This window comes from Equus caballus, unplaced genomic scaffold, assembly GCF_041296265.1.
Source record: "Equus caballus isolate H_3958 breed thoroughbred unplaced genomic scaffold, TB-T2T haplotype2-0000440, whole genome shotgun sequence".
NCBI classification, from domain to species: Eukaryota; Metazoa; Chordata; class Mammalia; order Perissodactyla; family Equidae; genus Equus; species Equus caballus.
The window spans coordinates 1,568,039-1,595,808 of record NW_027222395.1 but is presented as its reverse complement, the minus strand read 5'-3'; the positions used below and the strand labels follow the sequence as shown (position 1 = coordinate 1,595,808).

The 27,770-nt window shown below is 45.9% G+C and overlaps 1 protein-coding gene across 4 annotated transcripts in view; it reads left to right on the top strand.

Moving 5' to 3' along the window:
* Positions 1-27,770, top strand: part of LOC111772026 (rho GTPase-activating protein 20-like) — an 86,536-nt gene that overhangs the window by 5,107 nt on the left and 53,659 nt on the right. For 3 of the 4 annotated variants that reach the window (XM_070259657.1, XM_070259656.1, XM_070259654.1), the window contains exon 2: positions 17,217-17,492. The gene's annotated coding sequence lies outside the window, so the exon portion shown is untranslated. Of the gene's footprint in view, positions 1-16,995; positions 17,109-17,216; positions 17,493-27,770 lie in introns of those variants that run through there. The other variant, XM_070259655.1, reaches the window with a different exon arrangement.

Sequence of the window (27,770 nt, the reverse complement as noted above, 5' to 3'; positions counted from 1 at the left end):
CTCCTTTATATCTGGAGGAGAACTTTGCTGGATAGAGTATTTTTGGCTGATAGTGTTTGTCTTTCAATATTTTGAATATATCATTCCACTCTCTCCTAGCCTGTAGAGTTTCTGCTGAAGAATTTGTTGATAGCTTCATGGGGGTTCCCTTTGTAAATTATTTTCATCTCTCTGGCCACCCTCAATATTCTTTCTCATCATTGACTTTTGACAGTTTTAATGTTACATGCCTTGGAGAGGTCTTTTTGCATTGAGATAATTAGGAGTTCTATTTCTTTCATGTACTGGTATATCCAGTTCTTTTCTCAGGGTTGGGAAATTCTCAGCTATTGTTTCTTTGACTAAGCTCTCTGCTCCTTTCTCACTCTCTTCTCCTTCTGGGATACCTGTTATCCTTATGTTGCTTTTCCTAATTGACTCATATATTCCTCATAGAATTTCTTTATTTTTTAAAAAATGTTAGTTCTCTCTCCTCTTCTACCTGAATCATTTCTATGTCTCTATCTTTGAGTTTGCTACTTCTCTCTTTGATATGGGCTGCTGTATTTCCAGTGCTTTCTACTTTATTTTTCATCTCATTTATCATGTTCTTCTCCTGAATTTCTGTTTGTTTGTTTCTTTAAAGTTTCAGTCTCTTTGATGACGTACTCCTTCTCTTCATTAATTTTATTTCTGAGCTCATTGAATTGTCTGAGTTTTCTTCTAGCTCATTGAGTGTCTTCATGACAGCTATTTGAGTTCCCTGTCAGTCAGGTGGCAGTCTTCCATGACTTCCAGTTTGATTTCTAGAGACTTCTCATTTCCTTTTTATTCTGCCTTGTTACTGTAGTTCTTCATGGAGCTTGATGAGTTGATTCTCTGCCAGTGCATTTGTGGCAGTAAACACCTTTCTTATTTGGGTAAGACTTTGGGTACTTTGATTCTAGGCTGCTTCTGCATGTTTTTGAGAGCCTGCACACTTCACCATCCACTGCCACTGCAGAGGCATTGTCAGTACCGTCCCTGTGCTGCTTGTGATTCCAAGGTTGTTGGTGCCTTGATGTTTATGATGTTCCTGCATTCTCAGGTGTCACCATCAGGGTGACCAGCCTGCAAACACTTCCTCTGCATTTGGAGTCTCCTGAGTGTCATATTTTCCCACTGGCTCTCCCTGGGCTTGGGTGAGGCTGCCCTGTGCTTCACTTGTGCTGCTGCTCCCAGGTTTTATGGCAGCATTGCTGCCAGGAGCAGTAGGTTCACAGGTGTCACTGTCACTGCTGGGTGACCAGGGTCTTGTATACATTCCCTGCTGCTGGTAGAGTGTGTGTCAGGAGTGCCACCACTGGGGGCTGGGTCGTGGGTTCTGCTGTGGCTCCTGAAGCCTCGGGTCTCAGGTGCCATTTGCCACTGCTGGAGAAAGGGCAAGGGCTAAGACATGAGTACTGTTGCTGCTCCTGCAGCATTTGGATGAGTTTGACTATTTTAGAAATCTCGTATAACTGGAACCGTGCCGTATTACAGTATTTGTCCTTCTGTGTCTGGCTTATTTCACTTAGCATAATGCCCCTTGAGGTTCATTCATGTTGTAGCATATGGCAGGATTTCCTTTTTGTTTTTTTGGTTCCTCACTGAATTATATTCCATTGCATGTATATATTATTTTTTCCTTACTGTTTCATTTGTCAGAGGACATTTACGTTGTTTCTACCTCATGAATATTGTGCGTAATGCTGCAATGAACACAGGAGTGAAATTTACTCTTTGTGATCCTGATTTCAATTTTTTAGATAAGTACCCAGAAGTGGGAGAGCGGCATCATATAGTAGTTGTACTTTTGGTTTTTGAGGAAACCCTGTACTATTTTCCACAGTGGCTGCATCACTTTACATCAAACATTTACCCATTTTTCAATCAGGTTATTTGACTTTTTCTGTTATGTCATAGGTGTTCTTTTATGTATTTTTTATAATAACCTCATATCAGATATATAGCTTACAAATATTCTTTTCCCATTCTATAAGTTGTCTTTTCACTTGCTGTTTCCTTTGCTGTGTATATTTTCAGATAATTGTGACCTCCCTTTTCTAATTTTTGTTTTTGTGTCCTGTGATTTGATGTCATGCCCAAGAAATGATTGCCAACACCAATGTCATTATCCCTTTTTCTGTTTTCTTCTAACACTTTTACAGTCTCCACTATTATGTTTAATTCTAATCCACTTGGAAATCATTTCTGTGTATGGTGTTAGATCAGACTCCTCAGTTTTATTCTTTTGAATATGCATATTCAGTTTTCTGCAAACCTTTTTTGGAGAGCTATCGTTTCTCCATTGTGTATTCTTGGCAACCTTGTTGAAGATCAGTTGACCATCTATGCGTGACTTTATTTCTGGGCTCTCTATTCTGTTTCATTTGTATAGATGTCTGTCTTTCTTCCAGTGTAATACTTCATTGACTATTGTAGCTTTGCAATATGTTTTGAAATCAGGAATTATGAGACCTCCAGCTTTGTTCTTTCTCAACATTGTTTTTTTCTGTTTGAGGTATTTCGTGGTTCCATGTAAAGTTTATGGTCAAGTATTTTTCTTTCTGTATCAGATAGCATTTGGATTTTGAAAGTAATTGCACTGAGTCTGTATAACACCTTAGGTAGTATAGATGTTTTACCAATACTAATTTTTCCAATGGACATTGGATATCTTTCTGTTGATTTGTGTCTTTTTCAATTTATTTCATCAATGTTCTTTAGTTGTCACTGTGCAGATGTTTCAGTTCCTTGGTTAAATTTATTTCTAAGCATTTTATTCATTTTGATGTCATTGTAAATGGGATTGTTTTCCAAATTTCTTTTGCAGGTAGTGTGTTGTTAGTGTGTGCAAGCACAACTGACTTTTGTATTTTGTTTTTGTATTCTGAAAATGTTCTAAATTTGTTTGTTTATTCTAACAGGTTTTGGTGGAGTCTTTAGAGTTATCTATATATAATATCCTATCATCTGCAGAGACAGTTTTAACTGTTCCTTTCTGATTTGGATGTATTTTATTTCTTCTTCTTGCCTAATTGCTCTAGCCAGGACTTCCAGTGGTATAGTCAGTAGAAGTGGTGAGAGTGTGCATCCTTGTGTTCTTTCTGATCTTAGAGGAAAAACTTTCAGCTTTTCATCATCTGGTACAATGTTAGCTGTGATTCTGCCATATATGACCTTTATTATCTTGAGGTAGGGCCCTTCTATTTTGAGTTGGTTGAATTTTTTGGTCTTGTTTTTATCATGAAAGAGTGTTGAAACTTGTTGAATGCTTCTTATACATCAATTGAGAGGAACATGTGTTTTTTGTCCTTCATACTGTTAATGTACTATATTACACTGATTGATTTTCTTATGTTAAACCATCCTTGCATTCTAGCAAATATCTTACTTGTTCATAATGTGTAAATTTTTTAAGGTACAGTTGAATTTGGTTTGCTGGTATGTTTTTTGGGGGGGAGGTTGGACTTTTGTGTAAATATTTATTAGGGATATTTTTGTGTTGTTTTGTTTATTGGTTTGTGTTTTCTTTATCTACATCTTCTTTCATTGAAGATGGTATTTAAGGTGCTGGCTTTGGCCATTTTGGTGAGTTACTCGGTTTTCCTGCATTTATTTCATGTGTACATGTTATTGTACTTTGATTTTTCTCCTGTTATCCTGTCTCATGTCAACTTAATTCTTAGACTAACCAGAAGGACGTAGAGGGTAGAGGAATTGTCATCCTCCCCTACAGTGGGAACCCTGCCTGTCACTCTTCCCCAGGAAATACAGCACCTGACTCTTGGCTCCAGCTCCTCTGTGTGTTGAATTCAGGGATTTTGGGCTGGGTGTGTTCTCACTCTTTATATTCTCTGGAGGAGAGTGTTCAAGATTGGAATTAGGAAAGTGTACATTTTTCTAAATGGATACACAACTTAACACAACCAATTTGAATGAAGTTTCAAAAATATAAACTGAGGAATAAAAGAAAATTATAAGATGCATTTATAACTCTGCATAATGTATTGGAGAAGGGGACATGAAAAGTAGTGTCAAATATTCTGAGAAGAGTTAGACAGCCCATTTGTTGTCACCACATTCACAGAATCCTTGTGAACATACTTCTAGAGCAGCAGTGCTGGTTTCCCATCTTGGAGGACTCTTGGTATAAAGCTAAGAACTGTTCACCTGCAATCAAATCTGACCTCCCCACTGACAGAGTGACAAAATGGAGGACAAGGTGTCCATCAGCACAGAACCACTGAGATGGGTCATCATAGGATTATCAGAGTGAACATATGCCCCACACTGTGGCGCCCACCTGGTGTTCTCTATATAAGTGTGTTTTTATATCTTGTAGTGTATCATTGAAGAGTAAATAGTTTGAAAAATTGAATAGAGTGTCACAATAATTGTTCTCTGTTTCTGGAAACGAGCTATATGTAGGAAAAAGACCTGCACCCCAACTATAGTGGAGAGTGAAAATTTCAGAGTGAGAGGCCTAAAAGCTGACGTGATGGAAATAAATACAGTACATTTTTTTTTATTTGAAATACCAACCCACCCATTTCTACCCTTTCTGAGATGTCACCTGACATTTCTAGGACAAAGAACATAAAATTTGTTCCTATTTAAATGAAAAGTAGCAAATGGTATACATTTTCAGTATTAATATGAATAATTGCTGGGGCTGGCCCAGTGGCACAGCATTTAAGTTCGTGCACTCCGCTTCAGTGTCCCAGGGTTTGCTGTTTCGGATCCCAGGCACGGACCTACGCATCACTTGTCAAGCCGTGCTATGGCAGGCCTTCTACATATAAAGTAGAGGAAGATGGGCACGGATGTTAGCTCAGGGCCAATCTTCCTCCGCAAAAAGAGGAGGATTGGCAGCAGATGTTAGCTCAGGGATAATCTTCCTCAAAAAAAAAAGAGATGAATAATTTCTGAGGCTCTAATATATAGCATGGTGACTATAGTTAATAATACATTGTTGAACACTTTAAACTTGTTAAGAGAGTAGATCTTAAGTATTCTCACCAAATACAAAAAGGTGATGGATGTGTTAATTAACTTATTGTGGTAATCATTTGAAAATGTGTGTGTACATATGTATTAAATCACCACATTTCACACCTTAAATATAATACAATATTTACTTGTTAATTATACCTCCACACATTTGGAAATAGAATCATTGGAAATTCCATTTGAAAAGCCATATTTATCTGAGTTATCAAATTATGTAAATTCTTCTCTAGTCATCTCTATATATTACCTACTTTTTCTCTCTATGCAACGGAGACTATGTATTTAGTGAACTTCCTATCTCTATGAATTCACTGAGAAATTTGTGTTCATTGTCACTGTGAAAGGCTAAATTATTCACTGAGAAATTAGTAAAGAAATATCACAATATTTTCACTAGTACAGTTCTGTTAGAGTGAACAGGTTGGGTAAAAAATTACATAATTACTTTGTAAATGGAGTATTTTAGATACAAAAAAGAGTAAGATTAAAGCTGTGTTCTAGTTAATAAATTGATGCTCAATCACACACGTTTATTATTTTTTAACGAAAACTATACATAGGAAGAGAAGTGATGATACGCAAAATACACAGAACAGGTAAAAATTTTAGGACAAAAGTGAGAGAGTAGCCAAGTTTAAAGCAAAGTTGGTCTCTTTCATGGTACGAAATTCTTCAGTACGAATGCCCATCATGGCTGATTCACGACACATTTCTACCTATATTTGTGTGTGTGTGTGTGTGTGTGTGTGTGTGGAAGGGAGAGAGAAAGAAATAAAAGGAAAAGAGTAGGCAAAATACACCTTTCTGAATGTTTCCTTAAGAAGGTGCCTGGTGGGGATAAATAGAGGCAGCTGTGCAGGTCCCCGGACCTCTAGCATGACCCCTGCTCAAAGTAGCCCATCACCTCAGCTCCATCCGCTCTAATGTGTGGTCATTGTCATCTTCTGATGTGAGGGTCCCTGTGGGCCAGAGGATGGTGTGAAACCTCCCTTCTCCTGTCACTCAGCCATGGCTCAGTCACTCAAAGTCTGCTTTCCTTGTCTCCTGGGGTCTCAATCCTTAAGCCCCCTTCACTCCTCAGTCTCTCCCTCCTACAAGGGTCTCGGTTTCACCCTGGGGACGCTGCCCTCTTCATGGAGCCCCATCCCCTTAGGTCCCAGGGCTGCAGCCCCAGCGTCATCCTGGACAGCTGTGCTGAGAGGTGGGTCCCAGAGCAGCCAACCTCTGTCCTTCTGAGGATGAAGAACAGCCTCTTCTCAATACCTCCCTGCCTTGTTCCTGTTGATGGACCCCCATCCCCACCAGGGGGGACATGAGAGGCATGAAGGGGGAGGGTCGAGGGGCCTGCACCTGCCTCAGTGGAAAGTGGGGTCAGAGAGAGGGGGAGTGCCTCCACCTTCCCAAACAGTGAGACGTGGCTGGTCTCAGGGCCTTTGTCCTTCTGCTGTGAGAAAGCAGCACAAATTGTCCCTCTGGGGCCAGTTCTCAGGGCCCTGCGCTCCACTGTGTAACAACTGAAGGGGCATCAGAGAGCTCACCATGTGAGGAGGCCTCTCTATGACACTGAGGAGTCAGTGTGGGGAGGAGGTTGCAGCCCAGTGAAGGCCTGGGTGAGGGTCCCACCCCTTTATGAGGAGGGGACTGTGGAAAAGGCAATGCTTAGGGAGGCCCTGCCCTCCTGCAGTTGGGATGCTGACAGTGTATTCTGACATGGTGCAAAGCGCACCAGGGCCAGCAGGGGGCACGGTGGGCATGTGTCTGAACCACATGCGATGAGATAGAGCTGTGACCCAAGCACCTGGCTGCTTAGCTGGTGCCCTCTGCTCAGTGACCCCTGGGCCCCAGCAGATCCTTCCTCCCAAGGTCCCAGAAGAGCCCATATCATAAGTTACCAGCTCCATGTCATCCAATGATAAACTCCAAGGCAAAGGGGATTGAATCTTGGTTCACAGACAGGCTGGGAGAGGTGAGGGGAGAAGGGGAAACAATTTGGATGAAGGGCTCTTGCTCCCATCAGAGTGAGGGAAGGGATGAGGGATAGATAATTGGGCAGCCCTGTGTCATCTGGGGGAGGGAGAGAGAGCTCTGGGGTGTCTCTGTCATGGTCCAGACCCCTCTTCTCACCCTCCTCACTCACTCACAGGTGACTGGACTCTGGGGTCAGGTCAGGTCCCTAGGAGGATACAGGGACGTTTCCTTCCCCTTGGTGTCCAGCCTGGGGTGTGGGAAGGGCCCTGACTCTCCACCTCTGTGACTCTGTGTCCCTCATTTCAGGGTCCTGGGCACGGTCTTTGCTGACCCAGCCATCCTCGGTGTCAGGGACCCTGGACCAGGAGGTCACCATCTCCTGCTCCAGGAACAGCAACATTGGATCCCATAGTGTGTGTTGGTTCCAGCTGTCAGTGGTGCTGCCCCAAAACTCTGACTCTTGGAAGTACCAGGCCCTGAGAGATTCCAGATGATTCTCTGTCTCCAAGTCAGGCAACATGGTCTCTTTGACCATCTGTGGGCTCCAGCCTGAGGACGAGGTGATTGTTACTGTCACACATATGACAGAGACCTCAGTGTACTCAGTGCTGTGTGCCCACGAGGAAGTGAGACATAAACCACCCCCCTGGGGCCCCTGATCACACCTTCACTCCTCTGTGATTGACGTCACCTCTGTCACCAGCATCTGAGGGTCTGAGCCCCCTACATGGGTCTGTCGATCTGAGCATGTCCGTTCCTCTGATCCCCTGTACACTGAGCCATTCCCATCGATGCACCCTCTGCCTGCTCATGTCCACACAGGCAGGAGCTCCTTTTCCAGGGCACCCAGTCTCTCCAGAGAGACAGTGATGGGGACAGAGGGAGGCGGACTCCAGTCATGTCAGAAACAAGAAGGACCTAGAGACTGCGCTGGAGCCAACACGGATCTCACACGATCCCAAGCTCCTGGTGTTAGGAAAATAAGTGTATTAAATTGTTGGGATCTAATTCTCATGAAAAACTGAAAGAGAAAATATTCTCCATTTTTGGACTTATAATCGATGATCTAATAAAATTCTGTGCATACTCTGCTGATGCAGCTGAAAGGCAAGCTGCTGTGGCCTCTTTGTAGTGACAGGGACATCCCTCAACCCACACCCCCGGTGTCTAGAATCCCCGCTGCCCAGGTCCCTCTCTGACACCAGGAGCAGCTTCATGAAGAGCATCGGGACAACAGTCCTCCTCTAACCGGAGGGCCCAGGTGTGTCAGAGAGGCCGGGTGGGGTGGGGTCTGAGGGCATGTGGGACAGTGTGGGACAATCCTGAGATGGCCCCTCCCAGCTGGGAAGCCACCCAGGGCTCCAGGGGTTCAGCCATCAGTGTGCTCACTGGGCTGTGCTGACCTCCAGGACCCAGGGTCATCAAGAGCCAGGGCCTCCACCCCCTGGGTCAGCTCATCCCTCCTCTACTTCCATCTCCCTGTGAGGACCAGGGCAGGGAGGCCAGAGGCAGACAGAGAGCAAGGGCTGATTTCAGTGTATCCACTCCACCCCCGATGAAAGTTTCAGGAGATCCAGAGAGACTTAGGGCAGCTCCGTCTCCACAGCACAGCTCTAGGGCTCAGAGTCTGGGTCTCTCCTGTGCCCTGGGCTCCTCTCCTCCTCACCTCCTCACTCCCCACACAGATGAGAGTGACTTACCCTCGGGATGGAGATCCACCCCCAGCTCTGCCCCACACCCCCACCCTCCTTCACAGTGAGCTGGGATCCTGCCCTCACACTCCTCTCTGTGCCCTACAGTGTCTGTGGCCCAGGCAGGGCTGACTCAGCTGCCCTCAGTGACCAAGTCCCCAGGACAGACGGCCACACTCACCTGCACTGGAAAGAGCAAAAATGTCGGCCATGAGGGGGCAGCGTGGCTGCAGCAGCAACCCCAAGACCATGTCCCCACACTCCTGACCAGCAGGAATAACATCTGGGCCTCTGGGGTCTCCGAGAGATTCTCTGGCTCCAGGTGAGGCAGTGTGGCCCCCTGAGCATCTCTGGGCTCCAGCCTGGAACGAGGCTGATTATTACTGCTCCATGTGGGACAGCAGCCTCAGTGCGCACATGGGGCCCCAGGCCAGTGGGGAAGGAGACACAAACCCTGAGCTCCCCAGGCTCACCCAGCGCATGGGGACCTCCCAGAGCAGCATTCACTGCCAAGGAAAGGACAGTGACTGGGTTCCAGCTGACAATTGTGTGGCCTATTCAGGAGTATTAAAAATAATACAATAAGTGAAAATTTCATCTGCATGATTAACAAATGTATAGGCAACATCATTGTGAATGCATTTGTGGCTATATGAAAATGCACATTCATACACCTTAAAAATGTGTAATAAAGGATTTCAAGGTTTAAGTAAGAGAATATTAATTTTTCGAGATTTTTCTTTTCTATTCCATTTGGAGGTGCTGGCTTCCCCTGCTTAGAGGGTCCATCTCTCCGACCTCAAGTGGCCATCCACCAGCGTCACCAGCAACCAGCCTCCCCTCTTTTCCTGACCTCGGTACATGACCTGACCTCTGATTTGAAGGCTCTTCCAGTCTTTCCCAGGGTGATCACTTGACTCATCCCACAGATCCCAGCTTACATATCACAGCTTTGTCCAGGCTCCTTTGTCCCAATATCCCAGGGCACACCCCACATGCACACAGAGCCATGTGCACAACCCACAAGAAAACACAGAGCCATGTGCACAACCCACATGCACACAGGGCCGTGTCAGCATAGGTGTGTTCCTGTTGCGCCCTTTCACTGTCCTCTCACACACCGAGGTCAGTGTCTGCCACAGCAGGCAAAGTTGGAGCTCTAGGGTGGAATGGACAGAGACTGACAGTTTGAAAATAATTATAGTTTTTCATGAAAATAGAAGTGCAGGTGTGAGAGCATCACTGTCCCCATGTAATCCTAGAAGGCCTTTCTCATTCCACTCTCTTGGGAGTAACGTTGGGGAAGACTGCTGTAAAATCGAACACTATGCGTGGTGTGCTTAGGGATGTCACAGCAGCTGCGGGATGGGCAGTCACCAGCAGGGGCAGCAATGGAGTGTCCTCAGACTTAGGAGAGGCAGGTGTTGGGTCAGACAGATGTTCAACCACTCAGTGGGCTCCAGGGCAGTTGGGCGACCTGTGTCCTCACTGATGTGGGACTTGCCTTCACCCGTGAGGCTTCCCGTGACCCTGTGAGCTCCTGGTTTTGGCTTCCTAACTGATGGCTTCCAATGTAGGTCATCGCCTCCTTTTTCCTCAGGGAGTCTTGAACAAGGTGGGGCTGACAGACCATTAGGAGCCCCAGTGCACTTCCAAGGAGGAAGTGGGCTCCTGGGAAGACTGTGCAGAAGACAAGACACAACTTGTGGGCGGAGTCCGCACAGTGGACCCTCAGGAGACAGAGCTCAGTGGCGCCTCAACCAAACCCGGAAGTCTTGTTCTTCCAGCTTCTGGTAGGGGACCTTTACAAGATTTTACGCACAGGACCTGCCTTCTCCTTGGTTCCACATGGAGCAGGTTCTGTGACACCAGACTCACAACGCCTGTCTCAGTGTGTTGGTCACTTGGGCAGAAAGTCCACACTTTCTGCCCTGGAAGTCTGCATGTGGCTTATTCTGGCTCTGAGACAGAAGCCCCATAAGTGTGATGACTGATGTTACTTGGGATGCAGTGTGAGTGGGATGCAGATGATTACCCCAGACCTCAGATGACTGCCTAATATCTTACAAGATGCTCTTCACTGCTGGGCAGGTGCACCAAGACCTCCCCTTTGCTCCCCCTGTTCCACTCACATGCCTCTGTCACTACCTGTTACCAGTAGTAGTGAGTGTTAGTGACTAGTCACTCACTGGGGTGATCTCTGCTGTCACTTCTTCACCGGGACCAGAGTATCTAAGGCCACAACGTTCATTTGGATCATTAAGAATGTCTACTTCTTTGTTCCCATGAATTCTATGTCCAAACCATTGATATCATTACTTTAATTGGATTTTCTCATTCTTGCAGAATACTGTGGAATATTAATGGAGGTACATGGGCAAAGGGAATCACCTTTGCCTATTGCTGATCTTTTTGGAAATGCTGCCCTTTACCACTCCATTGACTAAGATGCTGCCACTAGGATTTCATTATACGTGTGTGAGAGAGTGTGTCTGGCCATATTATAAATGTTTCTGTTTGTGGCTTTTAGTTTTATGTGGCTTTTATTAGGAATTGGTGCTAAATTTCGTCAAAATCCCTTCCAGTATCATTTGAGACTGTATGATCATATCTATCTATCTATATTTGTATTGTGTGTTATATTAAAATATTTCTTACTATTGCATACAACTTGCATCATTGGAATCAATGACACTTGGTAATAATTCATCAATTCATTAATCTAGTATTGAGCTCTCTTCGTTAATATTCTATTTAGAACATTTGTGTAATATCTAATGTTGTTCGTCAGCCATTTTTATTTTTCTGTAATTTAACTGTAACATGCATTATAACTGATATAACTGATCTCTAAAAGAACTGGTAAGTTTTCCATCCTTTTAAGTGCTATTTAAAAATAGAGCAAGTAGATTGGAACCCTCTGGTCTCTGATGTTTTTAGAGCTTCCATGTGAGAATATCTGTCTGTTCAGTCATTCTGTGGAGTGGGTCCATAACATTTTGTATTTCTGTATTAAAATAGGTAAGCTTACTTGTCTTATTTCCAGTAGAGCCAATTTTGATCCTTCCTAGAAAAGCACGTATTTTACCTATTTTTCACAGACATTATCTCTTGCATTTTCGGCATTTTTCATTTTTCCACATATGACCAGCAGGGGGTGATGTGGGACTGGCCTGTGGTCCCTACAGAGCGGCTCAGGGAGGATTTTTGCTCAAAGCAGCGTGGGTACCAGCAGAATGCACGGTTCCCTTCCCAGCATCTCCTCTACTACCACACGGATTCAGAGAAGAACCAGGCTCCAGGTCCCCAGCTGCTTCTCTGGATCCAAAGATGCCTCGGCCAACGCAAGGATTTGGCTCATCTCTGGGCAGCAGCCAGAGGATGAGGCTGATTATTACTGTGTGATTGTGCACAATAGGGCTTCTCACAGTGACACAGGCAGATGGGAAATTGGGACAAATACCTCAGCCCACTCAGGCACTTGGAATAGACGCTTCTGCAATTTTACAGTAACTTGTAGATGCAGTAGCTGTGCCTGGAAGTAGCTTCTGGTTCACATCGGCTGTCTTCCCAATTTTCCAGTCAATATACCTGCAATCTCAGGTAAACAAACACCAAAATGAAAACCAAACCAAACAAAATACAAATCTCATGATGACACTGCATCTTTGCCTGGTGACCCATGTGTGATAAAATGAGAGCCTTTGTAGCTGGGCTGTTTGTCATGAAAGATGGGAAATTAGCCTTTGCTAGATTTCTTCTTGTGGGAACCCAGGGTCCATCCAGCAGATACACAGTCCTCCACAGCAGGGACTCTGCTCTGTGAGGGGTCAGAGTGGAGACCTTCCCTCCCTCCCAGGCTCTTGTGCTCAGATCTGGCTGAGGCTCACTGTGTTCAAGCACAAAAGATTAAGATGTAAGATGTTGTGAGAAACATCCCAGGAGGAATTCCAGGCACAGAGCTGGCCTGACACACTTGCTGGGTGCCTGGACCTACGGTTGTGATGTCAGCAAGAAGGGGATACTAAAATGGTGAGCCTGCAGCATGGAAGCTGGGTGAAGTATGTCCCACAGTTGTGACTTTCCTACCGCCGATCCCCCTCAGGGCACATGGGACTCCCTCCGGTGTGTGATCTGGAGCCTACAGGTACACACTTGAGTCCTTCTCTCCTCTTGTATCTCAGTGGACCTTTCCAATTAGACAAAGTGTAAGAGAATGACAGTGGAATATGAGCGAGCAGAAACTCCCTGATATGTGCATGAAGTCAATCCAACCCAGGAAGCTCTTTAGAAGGACCCAAACCGTCTCCTTTAAGGGAATCAACAGAAACATAGGTTACAATGGAAATCAGCATCAAGGATTCCCAGAAAGAGCCCCTAAGTGTGTGTCCTGGGACAGCAGGGGTTCCAGACCAATCTCCAGATCCAGGTCCGTAAAGATAACCTCCTTGACTACTGCAGGCTCCAGCCAGAGGATGAGGCTGATTGTCACTGTCAAACAGCTGCATGCAACCTTGATGCCAATCCTAGTCCGTGGGGAGTGAGATCCACTCCCCGATCTGACCTAACTCTCCTCTGTCCCTGCCTGGAGGCAACACCAGCCCAGGTTTTGGCTTCTGCTGTCACTTGTGCTACTAAAACCAGAGGGACTGATGCTTTCTAGTCAGTCCACCTGTATGGATGCAAAAAAAAAAAAAACAAACCCATTTTATTACTGGTTTTCCAATGCAAGCAAATCATTTTGTCACCAGAACCTATACAAGCACCTCCCTGCCTCATGCATGCATGGAGAAGAGAAGTCAGCCAGCAAGAGCCAGGAGACCCAGGTCCTCCTCTGCTCCGTCCCCTACATGTCCCATGAGCCTGGCCCAGGCTTTGCTGATCATGCCCTGAGTTCTCACACCCATCACCTCCTCACTTTCCCAAGTTTAATCCCACAAATGTTACCGGTTTTACAGCTACAGATTTTTTGTGTGTTTATTTTATTTTGGAGGGGGAGATGTTTGAAAGCATCTCAGGTCATTGGGATCTAGAGCCTATGACCCAACCCTCCTTATCACAGAGAGCCCTGATATTACAAAACAATTTACAGACAGCCCTGTTCATTAATCACATCAGCATATGGAGCAGCTACCAAGTAAACCTGGTCAGGGCCCAGTGTGAGTTGTGTGACAGATCTTGGATGCCACTAAGTCAAGGAGAGAGGGCGGACCTCAAAAAAGAGAGATGCACATAGTAATGGTTTACTTATCAATCTTCAGACTAAAAACATTGACAAAACTTGACTAAAATAGGGAAAACTACCAGAAATCTATCACAGATTCAAAAGAAGAAAGAATAAATCTCCAGAACAGCCATTAAGGGCAAATGAGCCCAGAGTGATCAGCAGGAGGGAGGGCGCCTTTCTCCAACAGCGCCGTGTTCCAGTGGCCACTGGAGAAGGCATGACCAGCACTTGTGCAGTGGGGTTGGGGGGGTCTAACAGGAGTCCCTCACAACAACAACAGCAACAATAATGGTGACAACAACAACATAAATCAGCCTGTCAGGGTATCCCAGACAGATTTCTCACCAGTATGAACCAACAGAGTACACTGTAGAGTCTTAGGCCTTGAACTTGGTTTAAGATGCTCCAGACATATGGCAGAAGCAAAGTAAAATGTTGGGTAAACATGAAATATCTGGCGCCGTGAGGACTGTGTGATGCAGCCCGTATTTATCCATCTGGAGATCATTGGTTATCTACAGGCAATTAATGTCTCAGACTCAAATCCCATGAAATGGCCTACTTGTTTTGCTATTCTGGGTGGTGACATCACAATGATCTGTGAGCAAAATCAGGACATCCTCCAGGAGAGTTGAGTGGAGTCAGAGGCACTGGCCCCTGGATCTGAGACCAGCAGAAGTGCTGTTGGACAGGTCCTGAGAGGGCAGTGTTCTGGGCAAAGCAGGCACAGAGAATGCTCTACTGGCTCTTGCAGACTTGGGCATTGAGTTTTCTCATTGAAGTGAGGCTTTTTGATACCTTAGTTTGTTTGTTTGGCCTAAAACTAGGTTCTCATACCCAGTCTAGGGAACATGGTGTACAGCTTGTAGCCCCATCTTCTCAGTTTATGCTCCCAAAGCCCATCCTTGGCAGCAACAAATTATCTGATCGTCTCACATTCATCAGATATTACTCAATGTCAAGGTCAGGCTGCCATGAGGCCAGAGTCCACGATGGGTCAGGGAAAAACCAGAGACACATAGTCTAGCTGTGTTTGATGCAGGGTAGCCGAATGTTCATGGGTACATCCATCCACGCCATTTAGGAAGCACCAACAATTGGCTGGGCTAGATGGGGAATAGGAAGCATTAGAGGATTTGACATGGAATATATGAAATCTGATTAAGTTTATGAAGTCCTGATGCTGCAAAGAAGATGAGTGGGTAGGTGGTGAGAGTAAAGGCAGAGACCTTTCGGGGGTTGTGGATTTGCTACAAATATTAGACTGGCGTCCTGGATGCCGTGTTCAGTGGTGACACAGGAAAGTTTTCTCTTTAGTTGTCAAGTGTGGAATCTCAATAAGCTTCAATCCTTCTTCTCTGAGATTCACTTGAGATGTTCTCTCTCCATTATCTCTTGTGTCCACAGGCTGATTTATCACATGGATCAAAAATGTCCCTGCAGTCCTAGGTATCACATCCACACAACAAATCCTCTTGAATGAGAGAGACTTCCCTCCCTGATGTATTGAACAGGAATCCTGGTTGTCATGAGGTCCAGACCAGAGCACTTAGACCATTTCCCCTGATTCCGTCATGGCATCCCAGGAGGGGATTTTCTTATCGGTTTGGGAAATTAAAGGCCTATTTCTGAAGCTGCAGTGGGGTTTATCACATGCTCACCACATGGTTAGGAAATTAGGGGTCTAGAGAGGACAAGAAAAGGCAAAATGTTTGCCTAAGTGGTCCCCACCAAGCACATCACTCTGTCCTCCATCGCCATCATTAGTTCATGTTGATCCTAGCACTGTGGACACTGGGAGCTGAACCGGGGACACAGGCCACAGGTTCCTGTCTCACAGAACTCTGCTTCTGGCTCCCAGACCTTTCTAATGGTCTGCAAAGGATCAATCTCAGGTGAAACCACACCCACTTCCATCAGTGAGACATCAATCTGAAATTCAATATTCTCAGGAGAAGTAGAAAGAAGCAAAAATCCCTCATGAGGACATCCTCTCTCTAGAGGGAGTGAGAGGATGATTAAGGTTCAAGAAACCACAGTAGTGGCTGGTGCCAATCATCACATGCGTTCCTCTCCACCATCTACCCTGTCCCTCAGGTGAGGACCAGTCCCAGAGGGTCAGCTCATGAATCTCTGGATGCATGCTCCATTCCTGGCCCCTTCTACCCCCATCCCCAAGCACATGCTCCACGAGGTCAGTGAGGGGTCATTGCTGAGATTCTCCACCTCATGGGGTCCAGGTCACAGGTGCTCTATCCCAGTCACCTACCACTTCTATGTTCGGGCGTTGGGATCAGAGTGACCCTGAATCAAAAAGGTAAACACCTGACTTTCATACAAGTATAGAATGAACCAGTGTAAAATATTTTATTCAACTCATACATTAGTGAGGAGACCAGTAAATGGTAAGGATTGGTCACAGAGCATAGCAAAAATCAAAGTCCTTATATTTCGGCAGGAATAGAAGCTTTGGAGCAAAGTTTTTGAGTGTTGGAGATGCACTGCTTAATCTCTAACAAGAGAGGGATCACATACGAGGAAAGAATCTGGGTCCTGCACAGAAGGGGACCTGCCTCCATGGGGCCGGTCACTGCTCTGTTCTTGATCCTGATCTAAGAGGAGTTTGATAAGAGACACCCCCTCAGTCCTGACCGCTGAACAGCCAACGGCCACACGAACATGCTCACCCCTGAGGAGGCTGAGCAGAGCATAAAGACTGCCTTTGGGTGGTGGGGAGGCAACATGAGGGGCCACCTGGCCTGACCCTAAGGCAAGGGGAGAGTGGACAGAGCAGTGGGGACCAGAGCTGTTTCTAATTGGCTTTAGTCACTGTGTCACACCTGATGAATCATGGCCTGGACACCGGGGGGTGCTCAGTGCTCGTTCCTGAGGATTTTGTGGCTCATCACAGCTGGGACCAGCCCCCTGGCACTGCCTGGTGCCCTCTGTTCAGGGATCACAGATGTGAACTCCCCACTCCCTGGCCATCGTTAGGCAGTGAGACCTGAACCAAGGCCCAGTGAGAGATCAGAAAGCTGGGAGGGTCTGATGTGCATGTGTGGGCCCTCCCTCTGGTAGAGTATGAAGAGGGGAAGGGAGAGATCTGGGAGAAGCTCTGCTTCAGCTGTGGGGCCACAGACGGTGGGAATCGGTGATGACCTCCACCATGGCCTGGACCCGTCTCCTCACCCTCATTGTTCTCTGCACAGGTGACTAGTTATGGGGACAAGGGGCCCTGGGAAGATACATGTCACCCTGCTTTCTCATCTTGTTTCTAGACCCCAGCATCACCATCTCTCTGTCTTTCCCTCTTCTAGGATCCTGGGCCCAGTCTGTGCTGACTCAGCCGGCCTCAGTGTCTGGGAACCTGGGCCAGAGGGTCACCATCTCCTGCACTGGAAGCAGCTCCCACATCGGTGATTATGATGTGCACTGGTACCAACAGCTCCCGGGAATGGCCCCCAAACTCATCATCTATGATAACAGCAAACGGCCATCTGGGGTCCCAGAATGAGTCTCTGGCTCCAAGTCTGGCAACTCGGCCACCCTGACCATCACTGGGCTCAAGTCTGAGGACGACGCTGATTATTACTGTGAGTGCTATGATGCCAGCCTGAGTGCTCACACAGTGCTCCAGGCATGTGGGGAAGTGAGACAGAAACCTGCTTCCCCCCCAGCCATGAGGCTTCCCTGCACAGCCCCCACTCCTCGGCCACATCAGCTGCTTCCTTGGTTTCTTTGGCCCCAAACTTTCTATGACTCAATCCAGGGTGCTTTGTTTAGAGACTGTGTCCTCGTCCTCTCCAATTCTTCCCCCGCTGCCTGTGTCTGGTTTCAACACATTATTGATTTTCTCAAATCGAGCAGACATTCCTGGATGTGGGGGCAGGCTGTGCTGGCCACAGCATCCATGCAATGTGTTAGTCTGGCAGGGCTGCCACAGCGCAAAAACATAGATGAGTTGGCTTAATCCAAAGAAAGGTATTTTCTCACAGTTCTGCAGGCTGGAAGTCCAAGATCAAGGTGCTGGCAGGTTTGTTTTTCCTGAGGCCACCCTCCTTGGCCCACAGATGTGTACATTCTTACTGTCTCCTCACATGGCTTTTTCTCTGTGTACTTACCCCTGGTTTCTCTTCCTCTTTTCAGAAAGACACCAGCCCTACTTGCTTAGGAGAAACCCCCATGAACTCTTTTACCTTAACTACCTCCTTTAATGCCTTATATCCAAAGACAGTCACACTGGGGGTTAGAGTCTCAACATAGGATTTTGAAGGACACAGTTCAGTCCATATCAAGGGGTCAGAAAAGAACCAAGGACACAGAGTCCAGCTATGTTTGACTCAGGATGACTGTCCAGATGATGTGCATCCACACAATTTATTGAACACCTATTATGTGTCAGACTTTGGTTAGGAGCTTAGGATAGTAGGTGGAAAATATGGGAAAGTCCCCATGCTCAGGAAGCTGACACTCTCAGGGGAAGAGAGAGAACAAACAAACAAAACATGCTTTGAAAGAAAGATGTCCTGGGAGAGTGAGGAGAGGCATGGCGGTTGGTGGAGATGGGAGAACTGGGGGGGTGAACAAGGAAACAGCAGAATGCGATTTAAGTGTATTTAATCCAGGTGCTGCATAGAAGGTGAACTAGGAGGAGGGGAGAGTGAAGGCAGGGGCCAGGTCGGGGTGTGGATGATACGATGTCAGACTAGGAGCCCTGGAGGAGGGCAGGAGCAGGTGGGATGGAGAAGAAAGGTCAGGGTCCCCATGTCTTGAAGGTAGGAGGGACTGAAGAATGAAAATGGGAAAGAGAGGAACCGAGGCTGGGCTCTTGGGAACAGTGCGGGATGTAAGTGAGTCGATTACTTGAGACAACATGATGACCCCGTATATTTATGACAGGATTATTTAAACCTTATATTTTTAGGAGACATGATCAGCTCCTGACAAATGGGACTGTTCACAAGAAGTCCTAGGAATGCACGTCTCCAGTTTACTTTCATCTCACATTTGATGTAAACTACACCTGTGCCTGTTAAACTTTATCATGTTGTTGGAGGAATAGAATGTGAAGGATGAACTCAGTCCCCTCGTTCGCAATGCTGCCCCCATATTAGAAATCTTCCACTTTGGAAAAGATGAAAACCACAATTTCCACCAGATTACTTAATTTTAAACTCAATAAGTGGGATTCTGTAATAGGTTTGTGTTTACATGCTTCCAGAAAGTTCTTTTATGTATCATGAATAGATAACCCCTAATTGGCTACATCTGTCATTCTGTTGATGAGAAAAATGAGCCAAGAGGAATGGACAGGCTGATGATGCTGAGACTCATTTGCAGATGCAACCCCAGGCCTCAGAGCAGGGGGTCTGCTCTCCCACTGGGCAGGGTCAAGGCAGACGTGTCCACACATCCTGATCCCAGTCATCCCCTGGGGGATGGGGAAGGATGTGCTGGGAAGCAGGTGTTAGGATGGGCTCATTAGGTCCCAGGATGAACACAGTCTAGTAGGAGAAATATAGAAAACTCTACTAGAAATCAAAATGTGATGGATGCACCTAGAGAAAGACAGCCCTTCACTGCAGGGATGAGGAGGGGGGAAGGACTTAGGCAATGCTTTACATTAGAACCAAATGAAAATAGTGAGAGGATTTTTCTAAGATATGTATGTCATGCTATCACTAGGTTAATCCGTTCATTCAGAAGATATGATTTTCCAGAAGTTCAATCAGTCCCTTCAATTGTTAAACACATATGAGCTAAAGTGAGTTTAAAGTGGCCCTGAGCCAGGTGCAGGGACCCCCGTCACGTAGGAGAGAACCTCATCTTGCAGGGGCTTTCAACCTGGCTGCTTAACAGTCTTTGGTCTGGAGAACTCTCTCCAAGGAAGGAGGGACAGAGGGATACTTTGGTCTGTTTAGAACCAGAAATTCAGGGTGGGCTACAAAGTTTGGATTGTGGTATCAGGAAGACAAATGGCAAAATTTCACAAGGACCAACTGTAAGCAGGGCTGATGAACGCTGCTGGATTCTCTGTGATTGTCTCTACGTCCTCCATGAGTATATAGAGAGTCTCCAGGCTGTTTTCCCACATGGTCCAAACTTGCCTCTGCAGTCCCAGGCATCATATCCACACAACAATCAGTCCATAAGGAGAGAGACTTGCCCTCCCTGTTCCACTGATCAGGAAATCAGCTTTCAGGAGGGCTGGACGAGCTCACTTACACCATCACCCAGCTCCACCATGGTGAGCAGGAAGGGGATTGTCTGACTGGTTTAGGTAACACAAGGGCTATCCAGGAGCACGTGTGGTCAATCCTAGGCCAACTGCATGTCTGGGAGACTTGGAGTCCAAATAGGAGAAGAAAATGATAGAAGTTTTACCAAATAGGTCTCTAACATTTCCTCACTCTTCCCTGCACCCTCATTGTCAGTTCAGGTTGGGGCATGTACTGTGGACACTCGGATCTGGGAAGGGGACACAGGCCAGACTGTTCCCGTATCATAAAGCCACAGCTTGGCTCCCTGGCCTTTCCGATATTCCTACAAGAGATCAATTCCGGGACAAGACAGATTCATTCCCATCCACAACGTGTTGATCTGAAATTTAGGTAGTCTCATGAGAGGAAGAAAGAAGAAAAAAAAAAAGCTTTCTCTTGATGACCTCTTCTTCCCAGGTTTAGTAAGAAGGTAAAGAAGGCTCAAGAAACCTCCATGGTGGCATCTTCCAAAGCTCACCGGACACCTCTCCCCGCCTTCACTCTCTCCAATGTGGACCAGACTCAGGGACCATCACATGAACCAATACCTCTGTCCACATGCTCCACATGGAAGTTCCTTTTGCTCCCAAACCACAGCAACTGCTCCCTTGGCCACCACTGTGTCATTTCTGGGAGTGTCCACATCACAGAGTAAAGTTCCAAGGGAATGAGAGCACTCAGCCTGATGTTACCTCTGCTGTGACTCTGCCCATCGAGGACATAGAGAAAACTATTAAGAGTCGCAGTTGAACTGTCCTGGTTTTTCCTCCACCTGGACTCTACATGTCAAGGTCCTTCTGGAATGTCCTTTGTCTATCCAATCATATCATGTAATGTCCTCAGACCTAGACTCATTGATTTTTCCCAAATTCTACCATCTCTCTTATGTTCTCATTTACTTTCCACCAGTCAGCTAATGAACCCAACCAAGCATCTTCAGCCCATTGTCACAAACATGTGTGTCGGGGGTGGAGTTTTAGAAAAATATAGCATCAGAAAATCAAAGTTTTAGTTGTTCCTGGGAATCACTTCAGGACTCGAGAGAAGCGATTCCTGACCTTAAAGATTCCAGTCCTCAGTCACCACAGGGTCAATAGATTAGATAGAAGGATCCTCTCAGAGATCTCAGTAAGTAACCTAAATTGTCAGGGAAAATTTTCCAAAAGTTAAACATATGGAGTAAGAACATGTGTCAAAAATTTATTCAACTTATATTTCATTGAGGAGACTAGTGAGACAGTAATAGATTTTAAAGAGTATTTTCTAAATATAGTACATTTATTCTACCAAGACTGGGCCAAGGAAGCCAGTTTTCTACGTTGGAAATAAACTGGTTAATGTCTTCAAGGGTAATAAATCTATGAGCTTTGGATTTCTCTTCTGTGTAAAAGTCTACAAATTAACGTGATTCCATTTACAAGAAAAATATGGAGAAGGGCAGCTAGACTTTAGATTCCTCCATCTTACACTTCCCGTCCGATCTTTCCTAAAGGGGAATCTGTCCTCTCTCTGTTGACTCTCTCACCCACTCTTCACTTCTCACCTTCCTGACATATGGCCTCTCCCTGTCTTCCTTTCCACCACTCCCAGTAGGTCACGCTCAACTAGTGAGCAAGACCCTTCACCTGATAAACCAAACCGCATCTGGGATTCCTAAGGCACTTGCCCTGCTAACTAATCCGATTTTTCCTAGTAGCCCATATCTCCGGGGTCATGTTATTTATCTCTGTCTTCCTCTGTTTGTATCCACTTTTTGGACTTCTCTACATCTTCACCTAAACCCAGGGAATCTTCAAGTCCTGCCCATGTCCTCTCAGCTCTCGTGTTGTCTCTGACTCCCTGCTCCCCTGTGATCCCACAAACCTTCAATCCCCCACAGACCCATGAGTGCAGCAGTGTCTGCTCTGGTCTCCTGCCTCCAGTGGTGAAAGTGAGGAAGGGAGACCCCCTGTATGCCTCCCACCGTCATGTTTCTTCTTCAGGTTCAGCTCTATGAGCAGGGATGAGGCTGTCTAGCACAGCCTAGAATTCCACTGCCAACCCCCAGACTCAACACCAGATCGGTGTTCAGTAAACATTTGCTATTGAAGACATGCTCCTCACTACACAGGCCAAGTAGTACTGGATCAGGATGGGGCCTGAACTGGGAGAGAGTCAGCTGTGCCCGTGCTCCTCTCTCTGCCCTGAGCCTGAGAGCTGAGGGGGCCCCACCAGGGAGAGAGCATCCATGGGGAGAGGGGACACAGGCAGCCTCATCCTGTGTGTGAGAGACTAGGCAGACCTGCAAATCCTTGTTTATTGAAGTGGAAGGAAAAGCAAAATAAAATTCACAATGAACATTTCTGCATCATCAGAAAGGAAGCAGTGCCAAAAAAACTCAAGGTGCAAATATTTTGTAAAAATTAATTTCTGCTCAATAATGAAGAAAATTTCATAAAGTCCCTGTTGTGTGATTTAATCAAAATTGTTTAAAAATAACAAAACTTACAGAGAAAATAATATTTCAAGAGGTGGTATCATTGTAAATGCAAAATTAAAATAGAGCTTTTTTCCCCCAGGAAAATTCATTGACTACTCTTGATTAAATAATGACTTTAGATTTTCACTAATCCATTTAAACATTTTGGTGTATTAATATCTCAAGATAACGCAACCCCACTGTAACACACAGAGAGCACACCAAGCTGATGGCCAGGATGTGCTCTCTGCCCCTAACAACTCCCCAGACTCAAGTGAGCTAAGAGTCTGGTGCATAGAATTCTCAAAGTTTTCTGGCTATAGAAATCTTATTATTTGATCTTATTATCTGCTTATTTTGTTTTATGTTATTTTGGTAAAAGTTTTTGGTTTTTTTTGTTTTACTTTTGGCTGGAGGTGATCTTTCTGGCAAAATCATGTAGAGTGGACATTTTGCCAGATAAAAGCATATAAATCGTTCTCGTTTTTAACCTCCCCACCCCTGCCCAGAGCATTGGTTCTTGAGTATGAACCACATTCTTTTCAAAACTCTCTAATAGGAAAGATTGATCCTAATAGCTACACATGTCACGTTCCCCTGGGCCCAGGCTCTGTTCACAATGATTCAGAGGTTTGAGGAAAATGCTTCAAAGAATGTCATTTGTGATGACTTCCTGAAGAAAAGACATGGACTTTTTCCCAGATCTTTCCTCAGGAGTGCTCCTCACATCCCTTCTCTCCCGACCTCTCTGGTCCCTTAGTTCCTAAGGACCCTCGAGTTTCCTGACTCTTCCAGCCACAGGAGTCCCTTCCCCTTCTCCTCCCTGGGCTTCTCCTCATTCCCCAGGGAGCTACCCAGTGTGCGCCTTCATCCTCGAAACTCTCACCCCCGTGTGTCCTCTGTGCACATCTAGTGAGGGGTCAGGCAGGAGGAAAGGGACCTGGATTCCTGAGCAGCCTGGGAAGTGACTTCATGGCTGACCTGTCCCTGTTCTCAGCTAATGAATGTTTTCCTTCATGTAGGGTTTGCATATGAGGCCCCTTCCCCTGAGGACTCCTTGCAAAGGGGGTGAATTCTGTCTCTGATTCCTGCTGAGGAGGCCCAAGCAGACAACGACAGACTGAAATGAGGTGGGAGGCTGCCCCTGAGGAGGGCCTCGCTCTGCCCTCAGGGAATGGCAGTGATCAAAGCAGTGGGGGAGGCAGGAGCCTCTGGCAGGGTCACCTGTCCTCTGGTCACAGATATGATGGACCTGGGCCTGGGGCAGCAGGGGCGCTGTAGGCTTGCTGCCAAGGGATCTTTGAGAGCTGGGAAACCAGACACCTGTCCCCTGGTCTCTGCTCACTGCCCCCTGGGCCCAGGAGCTGGATGTCTCGGGGTTCCTGGTGATTCTCAGCCCAGTCTCAGCCCAGGTCTACCCCTCCCAGAAATAATGATCTCAGGACATTGTGTGTGTGGTGGGAGAGGCAAACATGAACCGAGGAGGTGTTTGGTTGGCCAGGAGAAGAGGAGCAAATTTGTATGAAGGGCTCTATTCTCTGGGGATTGAGGAGGATGAGAGAGACCTGCAGCATTTCCATCTCAGCAGAGCTCTGGGGCGTCTGCACTACGGCCTGGATTCCACTCTCCTCCCCTTCCTCCTGCACTGCTCAGGTCAGGACAGTCCTGATTCCCCAGCCCACTAAACTACCTCCCAACCACATGGAGGAAATGTCTCTCCCTCTTTCCCTCCCTCCACCATAATGGCTGTTTGTGTTTCCAGACTCAGTCAGCCTGTGTGACTCAGTTACTCTCTGCGTCTGCCTCCCTGGGAGCTTTGGCCATGCTCAGCTGCACCCTGAGCAGTGAGCAGAGCACCTTCTACATCGGATGGAATCAACAGCACCCTAGGAAGACCCCCTCAGGATGTGACGTGCCTGAAGAGTGAAGGAAGCCACAGCAAGGGGGATGGAATTCCTGATCATTTCTGGGGCTCCAGCTCTGGGGCTGACCGCTACTCAACCATCCCCACCAGCCAGTCTGTGGAGCATCTCACAGCATTGCTGTGTCATTTGTTGAAGCAACAGTGATCCAGATGAATGGGGAAGTGGGATGATCCTGTTTCTTCTGACCTGCTACCGACACTGTCACATGGCTCCCAGAAAGAGTGTCTGGTGTCCTGACTATCAAAAGTGTTGGATTTTTTCTTCTTGTTTCTCCAGGGAAGAGCAAGGCATATAGCTTCCTACCATGAGCTCCCCAGGCAGCAGGCGGCTGGAAAGCTGCTACAGAGTGACCTGGTCCTGCAGTAATGGTGCAAATGTAGAAAGCAAACCTGGTGCACCCTGCTGTCTCGTGCGGTGTCATTCCCTAGGGGAGCAGGAATACTCTCCTCTCCAGGTGGAAACCCCAGGATGATGCCCCTCACTCCTGCCTCACTGGAGTTCATTGGAGTGACCACCTTAGAGGTATCTCACTGATCTTCTGGACCAAGGATTTTAGAACTCTCGCAATAAACTCGAAAGCACATGCTAATTTAAGGAGGAGAGAAAGAGACAGAGGCAGAGAGACATAGGAACAGTAAGAATGGTGGGAGTAAATGCACTTGACTCTTTCTTATATCTTGAGACATTTTATCTCAGGTGTCCAGGACGTGGGTTTGGTGAGTGAGAGAGAAGGAGGAGGGACCGACCCCATCACAGTGAAGAAAAGAGGTGCTAATCCAGAAAAATGAGGGAGAAATGAGAAAGATGCATTAAGGCCACCTTGACACCCCTGAGACTGAAAGGCAGGACTCTGTGACCTGTTGAAAAGCACGCACTCCAGCCTCAGAGGCAGCCGGTGCAGCCGGAATCCTGCCTGCCCTTTCCTCCCCTCGCTCATCCACGGCCCGGCTCAGTGCTCACTGGGACCCACAGGGGGTGACTTCCTACCGCCCCTGGGGCCTGGGGACAGATGGTGCCCAAGGGACTGAGAGAGCCCTAGTTCCCTTGGAGCTTGGGTGACAAAAGACACACAGACTTGGGACAGCTCTGTCTGCACTGTGAGTCCTCAACAGGCCTGGGTGTGTCCACCATGGCCTGGTCACTTCTCCTCACCTTCCACACTAACTGCCCAGATGTCATATGACACATGTGTGACCAAAATGGCTACATCAAAAGTACATTAATAATCGCTATTTTCACATAAAAAGAGAAGCAATCCATTAAAATGGGCAAAAGATCTGAACAAACAATTCACAAAGGAAAATAAATAATAAAAAATTTTTAAAAGTTCTTGCCCTTATAAGTCATCAGCAAAAGGGAAATTCCAACTATAATGAAACCTGGACCAAAAGGTGGCCCATAGTGAGCCAATTAGCACAATCAGAGCTGCCTCAGCTTAATGGAGAGGAAGGAATATGCACCTACAGAAATTATGCACCTACTTGGGGCCGGCCTGGTGGCGCAGTGGTTGAATTTGCACCTTCCAATTTGACGTCCCTGGGTTCGCTGATTTGGATCCTGGGTGTGGACATGGCACCTCTCAGCAAGCCATGCTGTGGCAGGGGTCCCACATATAAAGTAGCAGAAGATGAGCACGGGTCTTAGCTCAGGGCCAGTCTTCCTCAGCAACAAGAGGAGGATTGGCAGCAGATGTTAGCTCAGGGTCAATATTCCTCAAAAAAAAAAAAAAAAAACGAAAAAGAAACAATGCACCTACAGAAACTGATGGAATGAGAAAGTCTAACAAACCAAATGTTGACAGGGATGTGGGGCCAGAGGAACTCACCTATATTACTCATTTGGAATGTGAGATGCTTTGAAAACTTTTGCCAATTTCTGATAAATTGAAATCTAAACATTTAGTTTGACTCAGCTTTTCCAGTTTTATATATTTAAGCAAAACAAAAAAGAAAGAAAGAAAACAATGTCATAAAGGGAAATATGTAAGAATGCTCACGCTGGAAAAGACCTTTTAGTTGCAACACCAAAAGCTCCAACCAAAAAAAGAAGAACCAAAAAAACAAATTGATAATTTGGAATTCATCAAAAATGAAATACCCTGCACTTGAAAGTCACTGCTAATAGAAGGACAAGACAGCCATCGACTGGGAGAATATGCATGCAAATCACTTGCCTAATAAAGGACTTGTGTGGATAATATGTTGCAGAGTTCTTTCCATTCAATAATTACAGGAGAGTTCTATTTAAAATTAGGAAAGATATTTCAACAGACACTGCACCAAAGATGATACATGATAGCAAATAAGCTCATGAAAAATTTTTCAACATCATTATATATTATGGAAATGCAAATTAAAATGGAAATTATATGCCACTAAACCTGCATGAGAAGGGACAAAAGTACAATACTGAGAGGAGGCAGCACAGCTACTCTCACACGGCTGGTGGGAGCACGGAATCGACAAACTAGTTAGGAAAACAGTTGAGCAGTTTCTAAAAGGGGTAAATATATAGCTTCTTAAGACCCAGCTGCTCTGTTTCCCCAAGAAAAAATAAAGTGCATACTCATTCAAAGACTTGTACACAAATACTCAGCAGGTTTATTCATTTATAACATAAAGTTACATATTAAATTTTATTTTAACTACTTAATATATGAAATCACATATTAAATAAATGCAAACAAATAAATTTACTTCTAACATAAATAACGGCTTTATGTATAAATAGCCCAAAGTGTAAAAGACCCAAACGCTCATGAACAGGCGGATGGAGAAGCAGACTGCGGCCCGTCCATACTGTGTGCCCAGGAATGGCCTGTGGATAACTGTGAAAACAGGGATGGGTGTCAAAATACATATGCTCAATGAAGGAAGCCAGACAAGTAAAGCTGGGAAACCAGAACAAAGATTTGAATTATATAAAATTCTACACAATGGACATTAATTTATAAAGACAAAAGCAGATCAGCAATCACCTAGGGATTGGGGAGGGGATGGCGGGATGGAGTGGTTTCAAACTGGTGATGTCAACATAATGACAGATACAGTCATTGCCTTGACGGTGGTGATGGATTCACCAGTGTGTTCATATATTCATGAGAGCTTGCCAAATTACACACTTTAAAATGGCAGTTGATTATTTGAAAATTAAACCTCACTAAAGCTGTCATAAATACATCTCAATCCCTTCTTGGTGAAAGAAAAAGTTCTTTCGAATCGGTCTCCA